Source organism: Populus alba, chromosome 1 (genome assembly GCF_005239225.2).
Source record: "Populus alba chromosome 1, ASM523922v2, whole genome shotgun sequence".
Classification (NCBI taxonomy): Eukaryota; Viridiplantae; Streptophyta; class Magnoliopsida; order Malpighiales; family Salicaceae; genus Populus; species Populus alba.
Window position 1 is genome coordinate 32,192,051 of NC_133284.1, and position 13,623 is coordinate 32,205,673.

General features: G+C 33.2%; 1 non-coding gene and 1 pseudogene across 1 annotated transcript; both read left to right on the plus strand.

Annotated features, from left to right (window-relative positions):
• LOC140955866 (uncharacterized) overlaps positions 1-10,650 on the plus strand; it is a 41,997-nt pseudogene extending 31,347 nt beyond the window's left edge.
• Positions 10,651-12,869: 2,219 nt separating this feature from the next.
• On the plus strand, positions 12,870-12,941 carry TRNAE-UUC (transfer RNA glutamic acid (anticodon UUC)). Its single transcript has one exon. It is a non-coding gene; the product is annotated as a tRNA-Glu (tRNA).
• The last annotated feature ends 682 nt before the right edge of the window (positions 12,942-13,623 follow it).

The following is a 13,623-nucleotide window of genomic DNA, read 5'->3' on the forward strand; positions in this document are numbered from 1 at the left end:
ATTTGCAAATCTTCAGATTCATCAAACTCAATTTTACTCAAAGTAGATTCAAGTTGATCATGAACTAATTCTTCAATATGATCTACTTCTTATAAATCATTATCATCTCCAGGCTGCTTGCAAATGTTGAAAATATTCATCTCCAATGTCATGTTTCCAAAAGATAACTTCATGAGTCCATTTCTACAATTAATCAATGCATTAGAAGTTGCAAGAAACGGACGTTCTAAAATAACAGGAAATGAATTACATGGTTCAATAGGTTGCGTGTCCAAGACAATAAAATCCACAGGATAAATGAATTTATCGACTTGTACTAACACATCTTCAATTATTCCTCTAGGCACTTTTATAGATCTATCGGCAAGTAAAAGAGTTACAGAAGTTGGTTTTAACTCACCTAGATTGAGACTCTGAAAAACTGAATACGGAAGTAAATTCACACTAGCTCCAAGATCAAGTAAAGCTCTTTCAATTTTATGTTCTCCAATAAAGCAAGAAATTATAGGACAACCAGGATCTTTATATTTCAAAGCATTATTGTTCTGAAGAATAGCACTTACTTGTTCGGTTAAAAAGGCTTTCTTTTTCACATTCAGTTTTCTCTTCACAGTGCATAGATTTTTTAAAAATTTAGCATAGAAAAGTACCTGTTTAATAGCATCCAACAAAGGTATATTGATCCTTACCTGTTTGAAAGTTTCAAGGATATCAGAATTGTGATTGACTTTTCTTTGTTTGGTCATGGCGTAAGGAAATGGAAGTGCTGGCGGAGAATCAGTCTTTTCTTCATAATGTTCAGATTCAACCCCTTCCTTACCCTCAGAGATTGACTCATCATCTTTCTCACAAGGTTCAAGAGTGGGTTTTTCAATAACCTTACCACTGCGAAGAGTGAAGACTGATTTGACTTGATCCATGTGTTGGCTTCCGGAACTTTTTGCATTTGCATTGTATTGCCCCTTTGGATTTTGTTGTGGTTGAGATGGAAACTTACCTTTCTCTTAAAAACTGAGAGCAGATGTTAACTTTGCAAGAGTATCTTTAAAATTTATCATACTTTGAGCAAGTTGAGTGTTGATTGTCTCTTGCTTTTCAATGAATGCATGCAATGTTTCCTCAAGATTTCTTCTAGGAGGTGGAGCATAAAGAGGTGCATATCCATGAAAATTTTGAAAAGTATGGTGTGCTTGAAACGGTGGCTGCGAAGTTTGTGCATTATTGTTGTCACTCTTCCAACTAAAATTTGGGTGATTTCTCCAACCAGGGTTGTATGTTTGCGAGTATGGGTTATGATTGGGCCTTTGGAAACTGTTTAAAGCATGTTCATTTGTTTCACAGATTTGACACACAATATCTTGAACAGATTTTAATTGACCACTCTTTTTCAATTCTAGTGCCTCGACTTTTCTAGCTAAAGATGCAAACTTGGATTGGAGGTCATGATCTTTCATAAGGTTATACATACCTCCACTAGATGTATGAGGTTGGGTTTTAATTGGTACCTCATAAAAGCCTTTAGTGTCCTAATTTTGCGCATTTTCAACTAGCAAGTCTAGGTACTCCATTGCTTCATTAAGGTCTTTATCTTCAAAAGTTCCATTGCACATCAATTCAACCATTTATCTATCTTTAAGTGTTAATCCTTCATAAAATTGTGAAACCAATCTCCATGTTTCAAAACCATAATGAGGGCAAGTATTAAGCAAGTCTCGATACCTATCCCAACATTGGTAAAATGTTTCACCTGGTTTTTGAGTGAAAGTGGTGATTTGTCTTTTGAAATAGTTGGTTCTATGAGATGGAAAAAACTTCTTTAAAAATTGTTGTTGCATTTCATCCCAACCACTAATGGAACCTGACCTAAGATTTTGTAGCCATGTTTTAGCTTTATCTTTTAATGAAAAAGGAAAAAGCTTTAATCTAATGGTATTCATGCTACAATTTAAGTCATTATAGGTGTTACAAACTTCTTCAAATTCTCTCAAATGCAAGTATGGATTTTCTAGATTTAAGCCATGAAAAGAAGGTAAAAGTTGAATAATGTCTGGCTTAAAATTAAAATGGGATGCATTAGGAAGGAAAACTATGCATGAGGGTGCACTTGTTCTTGTGGGATTCATGTGGTCTCTAAGTGTCCTAACACGGTTATTCTCAGAATTCTCATTATTATCGTTATGAAGTGACTGGTTATCTTCTTCGGCCATATTTTCTGAAAATGATGAGGATACCCTACAAAGTCTACCACTTAATGTACGTGACCAAACACTCATGCACGTGTAGAAAGAAAATAAAAGGAAGAAGAAAACAAAAGAAAAAGAAACAAAACAAAAGAAACAAAGTTAGATACAAGAAAAGTGAAAAGAGAAAACAAAATATGTAACATCCCCCATTTCGGGATAAACGACAATCTCATATCAATCGAAATAAAACACTTAATAATTTATATATATATATATATACATATATGTTCATGGTACCGGAAGGTCCGAGGTTATTGACATGAATTTATTTACATTTCTAATAGTTCGCATCTCCTAACTAAATTCCTGACCCAATCATCATGGGTTTTCAATTTCCACACTTATGCCCACTTTATCAACCACAATATTTACGACATGCATTATATAACAAGATATCATTATGGATGGATAAAAATAAATAAGTATAATTACATCGGCATAAGCATGATTACATGAACTACATGGTTACATTCATTCAGTCTAGTTTAAACATTAATTATACAAATTAAGTTATACAAACATTTTCATATTTACAAACTACAAGGGTATACTCCCTAGAAACTAGATTACGAGAAAGGAGCATAAGCTAGGACCTACTCTTGTCGTGCATGGGATGATCCTGAAACAAAATACATATTATTGAAAGGTGAATATTACAATAAATATGACAACATGAACACCTAACAATTTAACAAAGTAGCATGTATTCATAGTTCATTTGCCTCTCCCTTCTAGTTTTCTTTTTTATTATTATTATAATCCCTTCCTTGTCCAACTATTATTAATTGTTCCCTCTACCACTTTCAACTTCTTTATAGACTCTATGAGAGATTGAACATGATCATTTTTTTCTTTTTGCTTATCACATTACTGATACCAATATCACCGGTACCATCACCATCACTCCATATGAGTCATGACTAAATGTATGTTAGCCCCTTATCTGGGATCCTAACATACACTAAATGTATGTTAGCCCATACATGGTGATCCCCTTTCCCGGGATCCTAACATACACTAAATGTATGCTAGTCCAATTATGGTGATCCCCTTACCCGGGATCCTAACATACACTAAATGTATGCTAGCCGATACATGGTGATCCCCTTACCCGGGATCCTAACATACACTAAATGTATGTTAGTCCTTACATGATGATCCCATTATCCGGGATCCTAACATACACTAAATGTATGCTAGTTTACGACTCAATTCGCACTTCTCAATTTCCTTTGTCAATGATAATTTCATCATTTGGCAATTTACACAACTTTTCACCTTGAATACCCATACATTCAGAAATGCACATTTCACATTGGTAATATAAATAAATCATGGAAATTTACTAGGAAGTATAGGTGCGATTCACCTACCTGAAATAGAAGCTCTATTCGTACTCCCCTGCTGCTGCTGTTGTTGCCCCACGCCTGTGGTCCCTCCTGAAATTCACAGGTTTATCCCATAAGTTCTTCTCACTCACATATATGTTTTATTATAAACATATCAACAACCAATAAGTCTTTCTTTCAGTCATCATTTCTTTATTCATATATTTGAACTATTTCTACTTAAAATCCGAACTGTTACTGTCTCGTTTTTGAACTGTCACTGTCTCATTTTTGAACTGTTACTGTTTGAACTGTTACTGTTTGAATTGTTACTGTCTAGACATTTTTGAATTGTTACTATTTGAACTGTTACTGTCTAGACTTTTTGAACTGTTACTGTTTGAACTGTTACTGTCTAGATATTTTTGAACTGTTACTGTTTGAACTGTTATTGTCTAGACTTTTTGAACTGTCACTGTCTCATTTGGTGACCCATAACGGGAGTTCTATAACTCCAATTTGAGCAAGACCAATTTCATTTATTAGCCAACATTCAAAACTACAATTTCTATAAGGAATCTGATCTTAATTCTTTCATCCTCCTACCTGAAATCTCTTGAAAATCAAGAGACGAAACTGTCCAGATTCGTCAGCCTTTCCATTTACACACAACACAAGAAGTTCTTTAATTTAGTAACTCATACTTTTTCCTCAATTTAAGTTTAAGAACTAAAATCTATAGTTTAACATCCAGGCATCAATTCAAAATCAACTTGAAATGACTCATAAAAACAGGTTTAGAATACCTTACCCGATACACATAAAAGTTTTGATCCCCTTTTTTTTTTTCTTTTTAATGGCAGCCGGCCCTTCCCTCTTCTCTTCTTGTTAACCCCTTTCCCACCAGTGTTTTATTTTACCTTCAACCCTTAATCTTGGATGGTTTGTAAAAAAGAACATAAAACTCCCTCTTTTCTTTCTTTACGTTATCTCCAGATCTGTTTTCTTTTGTGACAAAAGGAGTACTTATGCTCTATAATTATTCTTATTTGCATTTAGGCCCCATCTTCTTTAAGTGTATTTGTTTTTCCCCCACTTCTTTCTAGTTTAGTTTATTTCCTTTAAATTTAATCTAGCCTTGATTTTTTTTATTTATTTATTTTTTCTCGGGATTTACAAAATAAATACTATAATTTGTACAAGAATTTACCTACCCGGAAACGGCGCCAAAAACTTAACACGACCAAAAGATTGATGTCTTCTCCCAAGTGCAGAAGTGTCGAAGTAATAAATAACCCGGCAAGACCGGGGTCGAACCACAGAGAGGTTAATTGTATAAATTATAAATAACAAGACAACAATAACAACAACAACAACAATAATAATAACAATAATAGTAATAATAATATTAATAGTAATAATAATAATAATAACAATAATAATAATACTCAGTATGTGGCGTTGTTATACCTGAGAATGATCTAAAAGATCGGGTCACAGGTTTCCAACCTATATACTAAGTTTATGAAAAGATCAAAGAGATATATTATATAATATAAATAAAATGTAAATAATAATAATAATAATAATAATAATAATAAAAGATGAAGAAATTAATGAGAACTTTGAGATGAAAGATTAATGTAAGGATTAAACAATGATAAAAACAAATGTCAAGGTTAGAGGATCCACTAATGGTATTTCAAACAAGTATAGTATAAACTCTTATTATTCAATTGGAAACCACACACAAAGGAGGTTCCAATCGGATGATTTCTCATTAATAGCTCATTATAAATTATTAACATGATCATATTAATTATCTTAATTACATAACACCAAACTTTTAAATATTGTCAGGAATTCATGATATTAACTGATGTTAACAACAAGTCAAGTTATTTTCATAGCCCGGGTGTAGGTAATACCATACTGTTGGGCTATGAGAGTGCCAAGCATTTGCTATACCAAGTGTTACACAACACAAATCTAGATTAACCATTTAACAAGCAAGGTATTAAGAATTAGTAAGATAAAAAGATAAGACATGTTAATATTAAACATTAAGATCCATGTTGAGTTTACACTATATTTATTCTTACACCATTAGTGTAACCTTTTCACCTTGACATAATAAACTTAGCTAAACATAATGAAAAAGAGAAACATAAATAAACAAAACAAGAACATAAAGAAAATACAAGTTAACTAAGTAAATGAAAGGAAATGAAAAGCATAAACAAGATATTAATGAAAGCAAAACTTAAAAATTACAAAAAAAATATAAAGAGAGAAATAAAGAGCATGAGCTTGATCTGAACAACCAAGCCCCCAAATACATGGCAAATGCCTCCTTTTATAGGCCAAAATTCGGAATTATTGATTTGATGACTAATTGTTGAGTGGGTGGTCAACTTTTGACTTGGTGAAAATCCTTATCTTCTTGTATGAATAAAACAAAAATTTTACCATCCAAAATGGGTCCACTGGGAAACATGAAAGTTGTAGGAAATTGACTCAGCTTTCCAGAAAAAAAAATGGAGGTTATTTGGAGTTCTAGAACTCCAGATATTGGCCAAACACTGAACAGTGTTCGGGCTGTACGACAGATTCGGACTTCTCCGTTGTTGCTATAATTTGGACTTGAAAACGGCCTTCTTAGATCTTTATGAAAACATGAAAGTTGTAGGCCTATGTCTTACCAAATCTGTGTAAAAATTTGAGATCATTTGGACATCTAGAACTCGAGATATGACCCAATTACCGAACAGTGTTCCAGTTTGGACTACAACAACATCTCTTTTCTAAGCTTCACCCTCTCTTTATCTTCACAAATTTCAGTAGTTGAATTCATCAATCAATCCTTTGATTTATGTGATATGCCTGCATTTAAGATGAACATTTACCATATATTAAGGCATTTTATAGTATTAGACTTGTTATTATAAAACATGCTTTAGTTAAGGAGTTATTGATACTTTAAGTGCAAAATAATGCTATAAAACCTTGATAAATATACACTTTTAAGTACTAATCATTTATCAAATGGGAGGTAGTGTTTCAATTTCACTGTCTTTACTAAGCCTGAGCCCTAAAAGAAAAGTTAAGTGCTATAACATGTATTTTATCAATGAATATGTCTTTCATACTGAAGAATACAGGCATGGAAGAAAGACATACAATAACGATGTTTGTATTAAGGGATCGACTTCTAGTGAGTTTGAAGTTGGCTACTATAGTGGATTGGAGGAGGTCATCAAACTATAATATTATAACGAACAGAATAGAATGTTTTTATTCAAATGCTATTGGTATGACACAACTGACAGAGAAATCAGAGTAGATCCTCATTATGGTCTCGTTGAAATCAACTCAAAAGCTAGACATTGCAACGTAAACAATGTCTTTGTTTTCATAAAGCAATGCCAACAAGTTTATTACACATACATCCATTCATTTAGAAAGGATCGATCAAGAGTTGATTGATTATCCGTTTTAAAAACCAAACCTAGGGGTCATGTTGAGATTGTTCAGGATGAGAATAAAGACACAAGTGTGATAGATGAAGTCTTTCAAGCTAGTGAGTTGGTTGAACCATACCGAGTTGCTCCTTTGATTGACTTAGAAGAAAATTTGAATTTTCATGTTTTTGACGATAGTCTTGTTGATGTTGACGCAAAGGAGTTGAATGTTGTTTTGAGCTCTAGTGGACTAAAGAATATTGATGAAGAAGATGATAACCACATTGAAGAGTGCGATAAAGCTAATAACAATTCAATTGAGGACGAAGATAAAAATTCTAACTAAATATGTTGTAACGCCTTATTTTTATAATGTAATATTAAGGATGATATTTTGGAACATGAAATATTTATTTTATAATTGTCAGCTCTTGTTATTGTGTTGTGTGTGCTGTAAGTTTGCAATTTAAGAGTTTGTGCAAGAGGATAGACAGGTATACAAACAGAAGTTGCAAAAAGATTGTCAATTTTACCGATGGCTATACCTACAGAATGGTACCCATCGGTATTTTACCGATAGTTGCAAAAAAATTACGGAATTTTTCCGCACTCACTGACAGCTATACCAACGGACTGGTACTCGTCGATATTTTACTAAGATTTGCAAAACAATTACGACCCTTGCCACAATCACTGACGGATATACCGACAGATTCACTAATAGATGGTGCACATTCCAAAGCGCATGCATGTCAGACTGTCTGGCCGGTCGGCATAGTTACCGATGAATTTGCCGAAGGATGCGACAAATCCAATGCATCCGTACTCTGACACACAAGTACCGACGGATTTGCCGACAGAATTTAATGCCACCACAAAAAAAAAAAAAATTTCTATGTTTCGTCGGAAACATTGTAATGTAACCCCCTTCCCTAGTTCATTTTTTCTCCGCTCCTTATTTCATCTTCTCTTCTCCACTCCGTTTGCATTAAGTTTTTGCAAGAGTTTTTATTGTTTTGTTGGTGGTTTTCAACATATTAAAAGGTATGTATTCTTCTTTCTTTATCTTTGTATTTTTTTTTTAATTTTAATTATGATTATTTTTATGGTGTTCTTTGTTTTGTGTATTGTTTGTAGATAAAATCTTAAAATCAACACACTATTAAGGTAAACATTTTTTATTCCTAAATTTATTTTGAAGTTAAGTAATGTTATTTAGTTTTGTGTATTGTTTGTTTTGTGTAGTGTTTGTTTTGTGTAGTGTTCTTTAGTTTTTGTCTTTTTATTTATTAAATTTATTTTATTGTTTGTATTGCCATAATACCCTGAAAATTTTGTTAAATTTGAATTGTTATTGTTGAATTTACCTTTAAAATGTTAATTGAAATATAGAATTAAATTAAATTAGTTTATCTTAATTTTATGATATTATTGTTTGTTATGTTTTTTATTATTTTGATTAATTTTAATTGTTATTTATAAATTTGTATTGATGTTAGTTGGAAAATATATAGACGTTGAATTTCTATAGATGTTAGGTTGTATAGAGTTAATTTTTGCAATATTTATGTAATTATCAATATTTGTAGGTATTAGGTAGTCTCTACTATAGGAGAGGTGCTAGCAAATTTTTTTAAAATAATTAAATTTAATTATTCATATAAATTTGTGTAGAGATGTTGAATGAAAATTTAATTATTTTATTGTTTGTATTGTAATAATTATTTGATAATTTAGTTTCTTTAATTGTTATTGTTGAATTTTCCATTGAAATGGTAATTGGAAATGAAGAGTTAAATTTCATTGTTTTATTTCAATTTTATTCTATTATTGATTGATTGTTATGTTTTTTTATTATTATTATTTCCATTAATTTTAATTGTCATTTATGCATTTTTATATACGTTAGTTTAAAATATATAGATTTTGAATTTCTATAGATATTAGGTTACAAGATATTCCAATGGAGTTAATTGGGTTGTGGTTGTTGCAAAGATTGCAGGTTTGAAAATTGTGGGTAGTCTCCAATATAAGGGTGGTGCTGTCGAATGTTTTTTAAATAATCAAAGTTAATTATGTAATTATTCATATAAATTTATGTAGATGTATAGAATTAAATCTACATCACATCGTCAGCAGACGATTGCAGCTAGTTCTTCTACCAGTGAGGAGGACATATCCTTAGGAGCTGATCGCGGTGAAGGATCTGCGCCAACTTGTGATGCTGCCTCTTCTAACACGGTTTCATAGCGTAGAGGCGGTGTGCATTCACATCGGGGTCAATTCACCTGCAAGTACCAGGCACAATGGAAGGATGACCTCTCAATATAAGTTTGTTTAGGTTTTAGTTTACACACACACACACACACACACTTATAACATAATTTATGAACAACTAATTAATATTTTATTAATTTTATTTAATTTCAGGTTCGCAAACATTGAGGCTGCCAGGAAAATAACATCGGCGTTTAAATCGTCGATGGAAATTTCATTATTTCAATGGAGTCAGGTTTCTCGACATCCTAAGTGGAGACCAAATATCACTGCATGGTTTCAGCAATTTCAGGTAGGTGTTAACTTTTAATTTCCAGCTTATTTTTAATAAATAATTTTTGTAATTTTATTTCTTGTACTATTTTTATTTTAAATGAATTATTATATACACAGAATAAATTTGAGTGGGATAAGACGGACAACAATGTTGCGAGGAGGGTATGGAAGAATATGTGGCAACTAGGTAACATAAAAAATAATATTTATTTTTTATATATAATTTTATGTTCTAAATTCTAATTCATTACTATGGAAGTAGGTTGCGTGATTTTTGGTATGACACCAAAAAAAAAAGCAAAAAGATATGAGAGGGATAACGATCTTGAAGGATGGAATGGGGTGGCAGTTTAGCGGGAATTCAAACCACCATTCATCTCGGGAGATACATGGGTGGCATATATTGAGCATGTGATGTCTGAGCAGTTTTAACAGTGCTCACAGTCTAGCGTCAACAACGGGAACTGGCAAATTCAAGGTTCGATGACCATGTACATCGGCGGCTTCTTCCCGTTCAGCGCACATGCGAAGCAAATGGTAAAATTAATTTAAATGAAATATATCGTTAATTAATTTATTGTTGCTTATAAATATATTTAACTTACAACCTTTTTTTTTCTTACAGGCTACATCTTTTAGACGTGAGCCGAGTCCAATGGAGCTATTTGTAGAGATACACGTGCAGAGTCAAGACCGCCAAAAAGGGGTGTAGCAGTTCGTGGACAACCGTGGTCGGCACTTCATGGTATGTTTGTTCAATCATTTTGTTTTGTAAGTTATTATTCTCTTGAATTGAATATGATGATTTAAAAAAAATAAAATCAAGAGACCTATAATAGCCGGTTGAGGGAGAGATATGGGGACAATTCTTCGACCCCTCTAGATTTCGATCCAGATTTGTGGATGGAGGCAGGATCGTCTAGTGGACCCGATAAAAATCAGGTCTACGAGCTCTCCAACACCACGGTCGAAAACTTGTTGTCGGCTCGTAATGTCTCAATCGTTGGGAGCTCTCCATCAGTATCGAGCACCTAGTATGAGGAGTTCATGGCCTTGAAACAATAATATGAACGACTGTCGATGGATTATGATTAGCTCCGTCAAATGGTCATGGAGATTAGATCAATGATGGATGATGATACATGTGCAGCCCCTTTTTGGCCGTATGGTCCTGGGAACAACCAGCCTCCTTCCCCCCTCCTCCTCCAGCCCCGCTGCTATTTTAGTTTAATTTTGTTTTTTAAACACATTAAATTTCTAATGAATATTTGGATGAATATTATTTAACATTATTTTTACATTTTTAATGTTTAATAAAAATTTATTTTGGTTATTAAGTTTTTTTACTATTAATAAATAATTTTTTTAAAAATATTTTAAATAAATACCGACGGCTTTCGAGACGGAACCAGGCCATTGATATTTTATCGAGAGTTGCAAAAAAATTACCACCATGCCACAATCATCTACGGATATATTTTGTCGGTATTTACCATTACTATTACTGACGGAATATATATGTTGGTATTTGACAAAGAGTTCTGAAATATTTACCGTCCATGCCACAATCACTGACGGATATTCCGTCTATGGTTACCGTTGAAAATACAAACTAAATGATTCCGTCGGTAAAATTCTCGCGGGAAATTTTTTTTTTTTGCGCGTTTCGCCATCGGTAATACTGTCAGTGTTTGGTTTTTTTAAATTCCTAACAAAATTGGCGATGAAATGGAAAATTACCGATGATCAATATTCCGATGGACGGATTCTGTCGGTAAAAATGTAACCGATGGTTTGTGTGCCTCACACCGACGGAATGAATCCGTCGATAAAATTGTTTAATGGTGTAGTGTTAATCTTGGAAGTTGCAGAAAGCATTATGCCCATTTTCAAATTGAGCCAAGCTGCCATGCAAACTGTTGCTGATTCTCCCTTAGCACCTGTCCATGACAAAACCTATATCAAGTCCAGTTTTTACCTCGTGTATTTGAAAAGAAGATTGGAAAATTCGCTGTCTCCCATAGCATGACTCATCATTCTTTGGAAAAATGGAACAGAAATCCTGGAAAGTTTTGCTTTAATGTTCGCGATCCAACTTCCATCTTCTTGTGGCACCTTGAATCATCCATTGGTAGCCTTAGGAATTGGGATTGGTGGGAGTTGCTTGATCTGTTGGGCTTCAAGTTTGTTCATTGTAGACAAATTCAGAAATGCAAAATGCTGTTAACAGCCTCTTTCTCACACCAAAGCTGAAAAAAAGAGAGGCTTCCTTTTGTCCACTGATCCTGTGGTTTGGTGCTGTCGTTGCAAACTAACAAGTAGTCTTATGTTTTACTGGCTTCCAATGAAGAGAATAGTGAAACAGGAGTGATGTCCGTAAACAAGCTAAAATGGAGAGGGTAGCCCATTGCCAGTACCAAGTGGGATTTAAAGGGATATTACAATGACTTTGTGGAAAGTCTTCCAAAAGATTTTTCAAGTATAGCTATTTCATTGCCTTCTCACATCTTTCACTGCAAAAACAACAGTAGTTGAGCTGTTTTTTAATCACTTTTACAAGTTCCATGGTCCATTGTGACCGACAGAGACAAGTGTTTATTAGTTTGTTCCGGAAAGAATTATTCAATTGTAAGAGTGAAATTGTTCAGCTTATCATTCACAATCAGATGAACAATAAAAAAACAATGAATCAATGTCCCGATGATGAGGTTGTCAAACCTCTGCTGATGATGAAGCCTTCAACAAGGCTGATGTCTTCATTTCAATCCAGTCGAGGAAGGAGTGACTTGGCAACTGGGTAGAGAGAGTATTTCGAGAAAGGTAAATATTGTGCAGTTTCTGAAACTCAAACTCTGTTTTGTGAGGAAGCACCCTCCATTACTACGCCACGAAACGGGTTAGATCTCAAGATGAGAAGCTTCAGATCTACAAAAACAGGAAAGAAAAACACCATTGATCTGATTGCTTCCAAGATCTAGAAACTCTAGCCTTGGGCTAACGATCTTGGTGCTTTCCCCTGCATTTGGTTGTGATCTAAAGCAACCGTCTTTAACGTGCATCGACTTTTTAGAATGCTCCTTACATCATATTTGATCCATTACGTAATGATCATTGTTTACTAATTTCCGACTAATCGGAGGAGCACTTGCGTGCTTACTATTGAATCATAGAGATAGCCGAACTAATCGGTAAGAAATGCAGTGCATGCGAGAATTTGGTGCTCAAAACTCAGCTTCACTTGTAATACTATTATCTATTTATAAATGTAGTCGTTTACAAATAAATCCGTTGTCGTCCAGCGGTTAGGATATCTGGCTTTCACCCAGGAGACCCGGGTTCGATTCCCGGCAACGGAAATTTTGTTCTGAAAATTCTCTTCAAAAGAATTTCTGTTTTTGTTTTTTTTTTTTAAAAAAAAATTAAACAAGTACAATTTTCAGCTAAGGAAAAACTACCATGGAAATTGAAGAATACGGCAAAGTTTTTTGACTCAACTCGGTTTAGCTTTCAGGTTTTGATCAGGTTATTTAGGTTAAGTTTTTTTAAAAAACAAAACAATATCATTTTAATAAAAATAAAAGTCAATGACTTGTAACCATGTTTTGTCAGGTTTTAGATTTTGATCAGGTTGTTTAAGTTAATTCTCTTTTTAAAAATAAAACGATATTATTTTAATAAAAATAAAAAATAAAAGTCAACGAGTTGTAACTAGGTTTTGTCGAGTCAACCGAGTTGTCAAGTCACACTGAGTTTTTTCTTTTTCTATTTTTTTTTACTCGACTCGGTTATAGCCCTGGTTCTCGGCCAAACCTTCCAGACCGAGTCGGATTTCAAAGTTATGGACTCCACCATGCCCATTAACCTTTTTTTTTATATAAAAAAATAGTGAAGATAATTCTGATCTAAAAATATAAATACTTATCCCAAAGTTATAAAGTTTTAGATTAAAATATTCATTTTTAGATTGAAAATCATTTAGTAATGATAAATTGTTAATTAAGGGATCCAGAATTTAAAATTGTTTTCTAAGTTTACCTA